The sequence below is a fragment of the Arachis hypogaea genome, chromosome 20, assembly GCF_003086295.3.
Source record: "Arachis hypogaea cultivar Tifrunner chromosome 20, arahy.Tifrunner.gnm2.J5K5, whole genome shotgun sequence".
Taxonomy (NCBI): domain Eukaryota; kingdom Viridiplantae; phylum Streptophyta; class Magnoliopsida; order Fabales; family Fabaceae; genus Arachis; species Arachis hypogaea.
The window spans coordinates 72605227-72613180 of record NC_092055.1 but is presented as its reverse complement, the minus strand read 5'-3'; the positions used below and the strand labels follow the sequence as shown (position 1 = coordinate 72613180).

Below are 7954 nucleotides of genomic sequence, written 5' to 3'. Positions count from 1 at the left end.
CTTTTCCAGAATCCTCTTTAGCTCTCTGTTGGATATCTCAGTTTGTCCACTTGTTTGGGGATGATATGGTGTAGCTACCTTATGTTTTACCCTATATCGTAGGAGAAGAGCTTCTAGTGGTTTGTTACAAAAATGGCTCCCTCCATCACTGATGAGTGCTCGTGGGACTCCAAACCGGCTAAAGATATTCTTCCTGAGGAAGTTCATGACAACCTTGTTATCATTTGTTGGAGTTGCAATAGCCTCTACCCACTTGAAGACGTAATCTACTGCCACCAAAATGTAATTGTTTGCATATGAGGTTGAGAATGGTCCCATGAAATCAATTTCCCACACATCAAACAGTTCCAGTTCCAAGATAAAATTCTGTGGCATCTCATTTCTTTTGGGCAAGTTTCCAGATCTTTGGCATTCATTGCAGCTCCTTACCAGTTCTTTTGCATCTTTGAAAAGGGTGGGCCAAAAGAATCCGCTTTGTAACACTTTTGCTGCAGTTCTGTCTCCTCCAAAATGTCCTCCATAACATGAGCCGTGGCAGTTCCATAGGACCTCTCGTCCTTCTTCTTCTGAAACACATCTTCTAAGGATCCCATCTGAACACTTCTTGAAGAGATATGGCTCATCCCAGACAAAGTACTTTGCATCATTCATGAGCTTCCTTTTTTGATGTTTATTTATCTCTGGAGGTAATGCTCCAGATGCCTTGAAGTTGGCAATGTCTGCGAACCATAGTGCTTTGTGAACTATCATCAACTGCTCATCCGGGAAGAGCTCGTTCACACTTGTATCATGTGCTTCACCTTTATCATGAGGGATCCTGGATAGGTGATCTGCTACCTTGTTTTCTACTCCTTTCTTGTCTCTGATTTTAATATTGAATTCCTGCAACAATAAGATCCATCTTATTAGTCTTGGTTTTGATTCTTGATTGGCAAACAAATATTTAAGGGCTGTGTGGTCTGTAAAAACAATCACTTTCGCACCAATGAGGTATGATCTAAACTTGTCAAATGCAAAGATTATTTCTAGCATCTCCTTTTCAGTAGTGGTATAATTTCTTCGAGTATCATTAAGGACTTTGCTAGCATAGTATATCACATGGACTAAGTTATCTCTCCTCTGTCCTAGCACTGCCCCGATTGCAACATCAGATGCATCACACATCAATTCAAAAGGTAGGCTCCAATCAGGTGGGGAAATGATAGGAGCAGAGGACAACCTCATTTTCAAGTTTTCAAATGCTAACATGCATGTTTCATCAAAGATAAATGGTGCATTAGATACAAGGAGATTGCTTAAGGGCTTGGCTATTTTTGAAAAATATTTAATAAACCTTCTGTAAAAATCCGCATGCCCTAAAAAGCTTCTAATTGCCTTCACATCACTGGGTGGAGGCAGTTTTTCAATAAGCTCTACTTTAGCTCTGTCAACCTCAATGCCTTAGTTAGAAACTTTGTGACCAAGGACTATTCCTCCTGTCACCATAAAGTGACATTTTTCCTAGTTCAAAACCAAATTGGTCTCTTGACACCTTTTCAATACCAAGGCGAGGTGATGTAGGCAACTAGGAAAGGAATCTCCGAATACCGAGAAATCATCCATAAAAACTTCAATGAATTTTTCTATCATATCTGAAAAGATAGAAAGCATGCAGCGTTGGAAAGTTGCAGGTGCATTACATAGCCCAAATGGCATGCGCCTGTAGGCAAACACTCCATATGGGTAAGTGAATGAGGTTTTCTCTTGATCTCTGGGATCAACCACTATTTGGTTATATCCTGAATAACCGTCGAGAAAACAATAATATGTTAGCCCTGCAAGTCTTTCCAACATCTGATCCATGAATGGAAGGGGGAAATGATCTTTTCGTGTAGCCTCATTGAGCTTTCTATAGTCTATGCACATCCACCATCCTGTGACTGTCCTTGTAGGAATTAATTCGTTCTTCTCATTGGGAACCACAGTGATTCCTCCCTTTTTAGGCATAACATGTACGGGGCTGACCCAGGGGCTGTCTGAGATGGGGTATATTACCCCTCCCTGCCATAACTTCATAACTTCCTTCTGTACCACTTCCTTCATGATTGGGTTCAACCTCCTTTGGGACTGAATGGATGGTTTGGCATCTTCTTCCAGCAGTATTTTGTGCATACATATGGCTGAACTTTTCCCCTTCAAGTCAGCAAGAGTCCAACCAATAGCATCTTTGTGGTTTTGCAGTACTTTGAGCAGTTCATCCTCTTGATCTTGGCTGAGGCATGAGATTATAATTACTGGGTAATTTTCATCTTCCCCTAAGTACGCATATTTGAGAGAGGGTGGCAATGCTTTAAGTTCAAGTTTGGGTGCTTCTGACTTTTTGTTTTCTTCCTTTGGTGCACCTTGTATATGAATCTCTGCTGTTGCAACCTCTTCACTTGATTCAGATTTCTCATCTACAAATCTCTCAGGTTCTTCAGATTCTTCTTCTTCAAAATTCTCTTGCACTTCCTCGTCAAGTACATCTAACCTCATGCATTCCCCCAATTGTTCTGGTGGGTAACTCATGGCCTTGAACACATTGAATGTCATCTTTTCATTGTGTAGTCTTAAGGTAAGATCACCTTTTTGGACATCAATGACAGCTCCAGCAGTGGCCAAGAACGGCCTTCCTAGGATGATGGAAGCCTTGGCTTCCTCCTGCATGTCCAGCACTACAAAGTCTACTGGGAAGATAAAATCTCCCACTTTCACCAACAAATCTTCTACGACGCCATGCGGGAACTTGAACGATCTGTCTGCCAACTGTAGGACCATTTTTGTTGGTTTAGCCTCCTCTATCTTCATCTTCCTCATCATAGCTACTGACATCAAGTTGATGATGGCTCCTAAGTCACAAAGGGCTTTCTCCACTGTGATTTCCCCTATAATGCAAGGGATCTGAAAACTCCCAGGATCCTTCAATTTTTTGGGGCAGTTTGTGCTGAATGATAGCACTACATTCTTCTGTTAGTATCACAGTCTCGTTGTTCTTCCAACTTCTTTTCTTAGTCATGAGCTCCTTCAAGAACTTGGCGTAGAGTGGCATTTATTCTATTACTTCAGCAAAGGGTATGTTGATCTCCAGCTTCTTGAAGATTTCCAAAAATCTTCAAAACTGATTGTCATCTCCCTTCTTCTTTAGTTGCTGAGGGTATGGGACTCTTGGGATGTCTGGTTTCAGCACTCCTTCCCCTTTTTGTGAACTCAAATTCGGAACTTGAGCTTCGTCCTGCTCTTCTTCCTCTTTATTTGAGTCCTCTTCTTGTGGTTTCTGGGGGTTTTCCTTCAGTTCCTTCCCACTCCGAAGGGTGATAGCCTGACACTCCTCCCTTTTGGTTGAGTTAGTTTTACTGCGAAGGTTGTGGCTGGGAATTTGCTTGAATAAATAGCCAATTTGTGTCTCAAGTTTCTTGATGGCAGCATCCTGATTCTGCATATTTGACAGCACTTCCTCTCTGAATGCTTTACTGTCCTGGATATCCTTGCATATGCCTTCAAGTAGATTTTCAATCCTTGAGATTCTTTCATCAAATGATGATAGGTCAGGTTGAGGAGGGTTGTTCTAGCCTTGATATGAATGTGGAGAGGTGTTGTTATTGGGATGTTGAAACGGTCTAGATGTGAAGTGTTGGTGGGCTGTATTGTTTGGATTTGGGCATCTTTGATCAAGGCTTTGGTCTTGTTGATTTCCCCACCCAAAGTTTGGGTGATTCCTCCATCCAGGGTTGTAGTTCTTGGAGTATGGATCATGGTTTTGCCTTGGTGAATTCCCAATGTAGTTGGCTTGCTCCTGACTTCCCTCTACTTCTTCATTCACTCCTTCTTGGGTTGTTGATGAAGTGGAGATTGCTGCCACTTGGTTCCTCTCCATCTTCTTGGTGAGGTCAGCCAGCTGCTGGGTAATGAGCTTGTTTTGGGCCAGCAGAGCATCTACATTGTTTAGCTCCATTACTCCTCTTGTGTTCCCTCTTTCGGAAGCATAGAAGTAGTCGTTCTCTACTACTATTTCAATGACATCTATAGCCTCCTCAATGGTTTTCTTCTTGTTCAAAGATCCTCCGGATGAATGGTCTACGGCCTTCTTTGACTCATAAGACAGCCCTTCATAGAAAATGTGCAGCTGCACCCATTCGTTGAACATGTCAGGTGGACACCTCCTTGTCAGGTCTTTAAACCTCTCCCATGCTTCAGACAAAGTCTCACCATCTTGTTGCCTGAAAGTTTGGACCTCAGCTCTTAGCCTATTGATTCGTTGAGGAGGGTAAAATCTTGCTAAGAATTTGTTCACCATGTCTTCCCAAGTTGTCAAGCTTTCCCTTAGGAAAGATTCCAGCCACTTGGCTGCCTTATCCCTGAGTGAGAATGGAAATAAGAGCAGTCTATAGGCGTCAGGATGAACACCATTAGACTTCATTGTGTCGCATATTCTCAAGAAGGTGGTTAAATGTTGATTTGGGTCCTCTTGGACACTTCCTCCGAACGAACAGTTGTTCTGCACAAGGGTGATGAGCTGTGGCTTCAGTTCAAAATTGTTAGCATGGATGGTTGGCTTTTGAATGCTACTTCCACAGTTTCCTGGGTTTGGATTGATGTAAGAGCCTAAAACTCTTCTATCCTCCCCAGCATGATTTGCTCGACCTCTTCCTCCATGGTTGTGAGCCTCTTCTTCATGATGGTTTTCCATGCTTTCTTCCATGTTTAGTTCAAAGTATTCCTCAAAGTGTTCCTCCTCTTCTTCAGCACCAACTACACATTTGTCTCTTGCCTCCCTCCTTAGTCTAAGGAAGGTTCTCTCAGGTTCAGAATCAAAGGAAGTTGAAGCCCCGCTTCTTCTTCCTGTCATACAACCAACAAGTACAAGCACAGAGAATAGGTGCAGAAAGTATATCTGTCAGAATTACTGTTAGTGTGAGTGATGCAATATATCAAACAGTTAGTGGGTTAGTGAGATGAATAGTAAATAACAAAGAAAAAGTGGGGGGAAAGGAAGAAATTAACTAAAACAGGAAGTAAATAACTCAAATAGAAATTTAAATCAAACAAAAATAAAATGCTCAATCTAGTTATCCTCTAATCTAATCATTGTTGATGCACAATCAATCCCCGGCAACGGTGCCATAAACTTGATGCACGGAAAACTTGTCTCTCAACAAATCTCCCTTCGGCAAGTGTACCGAATTTGTCGTCAAGTAAAAACTCACAATAGAGTGAGGTCGAATCCCACAAGGATTGATTGATCAAGCAACTTTAATTAGAGGAATGTTCTAGTTGAGTGAATCAGAAATTGAGTTGAGAATTGCAGAAAATTAAATGGCGGGAAAGTAAATGGCAGAAAGTAAATTGCAAAATCTTAAATGGGAATGGGGGAATTGCTCATAAATGTAAATGACAGAAATTAAAGAGAATGGGTAAGATTAGAAATGGGGAGTTCATTGGGCTTAGGAGATGTTGCATTCTCCGGATCAATCTCATTTACATCTCTTCCTCAATCAATGCACTCATTGATCTCCTTGGCAATCTTAAGTGATTAAATTACAATTTCTTGTAATTCAATCTCTCAAATCTTGATCAATAGCCAATTCCTTGGTCAATTGCTCATGAGAAGAGATGAAGTATGGTCACTGATTATACCACATGCATTTCCCAAATCAAGCATTGAGAGGATTATAGTCACGTATCCATCCAAACCCAATTTGGTCCAGCATGAGAAAGCATTTCTAGCTTGATCTCTTCATTCCTCTTCCAAGGTTCAGAAGAGATCCAAGTATGAATAGTTTCTTTTCCAAGATAACTACCCAATTGGATGAAGATCGAAAGCTTTCAAGTAAAATCAAGAGAAAAGATAGAAGAAGAATAATGAAAACTAGTATTGATCCATCAAATTACAACAGAGCTCTCTATCCCAATGAAAGGGGTTTAGTTGTTCATAGCTCTGGAAAATGAAAACAAAGATGGAGAATACATTATGAAAACTAGAAGTGCAGAGAAAGTAAATACAGGTAGTAGTTCTATGCTATTTTCCAACTCCCAAGACTCCCTAAATAATTCAAAGCTACTCCTATATATACTACTCTTCTCATCTTCTAGTTGGTTCTTCAAGTCTTGGGCCTTTGGATCTTGAGTTTGAAGCAGTTCTCTTCTTCATTTGGGCTTGGCTTTACTTGTAGAGAGAAAGTGTGAAGTGGGTAGAGACTTTTGCTCAAGACGTTAGGGGTGTTAACGTTTAGTGAAAATATGAGTTCGAGAACGTTAGTGACAATCAACTTTCTCACTAACGTTTCCTAATTAAAAACCACGTTAACTTCAACGTTAGTGGCACAAACGTTGCCACCAACGTTGCCTCTAGGTCCTTCGCACACGTTATTGGGACTCAACTTTCCCAATAACGTTGAAAAGCCCCCCTTTGCTCCTACGTTAGAGCCCACGTTAACTCAGTTAACGTGGCTCTTTAACGTGGGCTTGCCATCCTTTGAGAATATTAGTGACACTCAACATTGTTACTAACGTTCCAATGTGCCCCCATGTCTCACGTTAGAGCCCACGTTAACTTAGTTAACGTGGCTCTTTAACGTGGCATTGCTTAGCCATTCCCAACGTTAGTGACAATGTTGAGTGTCACTAACGTTGGCTCATCTTTTACTCATCCACGTTAGCTTCCACGTTAACTAAGTTAACGTGGGAGTTAACGTGGCTCATAGTGGCTTGTGTGGCTCCTTCCATCGTTAGTGACAATGTTGAGTGTCACTAACGTTGGCCATCACCTTCTTTTCTCACGTTAGCCTCCACGTTAACTATGTTAACGTGGAGGTTAATGTGGCTCCTTGGGGTTGTGTGGTTGCTTCCAACGTTAGTGACAATGTTGGGTGTCACTAACGTTGTCGACCACTCTTGCCTCTTCACATTAGCTTCCACGTTAACCAAGTTAACGTGGGAGTTAACGTGGCATTGTGCACTTAGGCATACGTTAGTGACAATGTTGAATGTCACTAACATTTGCTTCATTTCCCCCTTTTAACGTTAGAGGCCACGTTAACTAAGTTAACGTGGACTCTAACGTGGCCACTTGTGAGCATTGGCCAACGTTAGTGATAATGTTAAGTGTCACTAACGTTGGCTCAAATTCCCTTCTTCACATTAGAGTTCACGTTAACTTAGTTAACGTGACTCTTAACGTGGGTAATGATGGCTTCGAGAGCGTTATTGGCAGTCGCTTTTCTCATTAACTCTGCAAGTTACCTACCATTCCTTGCTTTCTTTGGTCCTGAAATCAGGCAATAGAGTGCATCAAAGTTCTAGTCCAAGTCATGGGTAATGCAACATACAATTTGTCACTAAACTCATGCAAAATCCTCATGAAATCATGTAAAATGCACAATGTATGCTTGAATCTAGGTATAAGTGAATATCTACCCAAAACTAGCTTATTTCCTAAGAAAATGCAGGAAACTACCCTAAAAACAGTAAAGAAAGGGTCAGTGAAACTGGCCAAAATGCCCTGGCATCATACTGCCTTCTTTGATTCATAAGAAAGGCCTTCATAGGAAATGTGTAGCTGCACCCATTCATTGAACATATCTGGTGGGCACCTTCTTGTCAGGTCCTTGAACCTCTCCCATGCTTCATATAGAGTCTCACCATCCTGCTGCCTGAATGTTTGCACCTCAGCTCTCAGCCTGTTGATCCGTTGAGGAGGATAGAATCTTGCTAGGAATTTGTTCACCACATCTTCCTAGGTTGCTAAACTCTCCTTTGGGAAGGATTCCAGCCATTTAGATGCCTTGTCCTTCAGTGAGAAAGGGAACAGAAGTAGTCTATAGGTGTCAGGATGAACACCATTAGACTTCACAGTATCACATATCCTTAAGAAGGTGGTTAGATGTTGATTGGGGTCTTCTTGGACACCTCCTCCGAATGAACAGTTGTTCTGAACAAG

The 7954-nt window shown here is 41.5% G+C and overlaps 2 non-coding genes across 2 annotated transcripts; both read left to right on the top strand.

The window, feature by feature from the left end:
* Positions 1-4160: 4160 nt before the first annotated feature.
* LOC112787202 (small nucleolar RNA R71) lies at positions 4161-4264 on the top strand. The gene has a single exon (XR_003194628.1). It is a non-coding gene; the product is annotated as a small nucleolar RNA R71 (small nucleolar RNA).
* A 3325-nt stretch (positions 4265-7589) lies between these two features.
* Positions 7590-7696, top strand: LOC112787709 (small nucleolar RNA R71). The gene has a single exon (XR_003195106.1). It is a non-coding gene; the product is annotated as a small nucleolar RNA R71 (small nucleolar RNA).
* Positions 7697-7954: the final 258 nt, after the last annotated feature.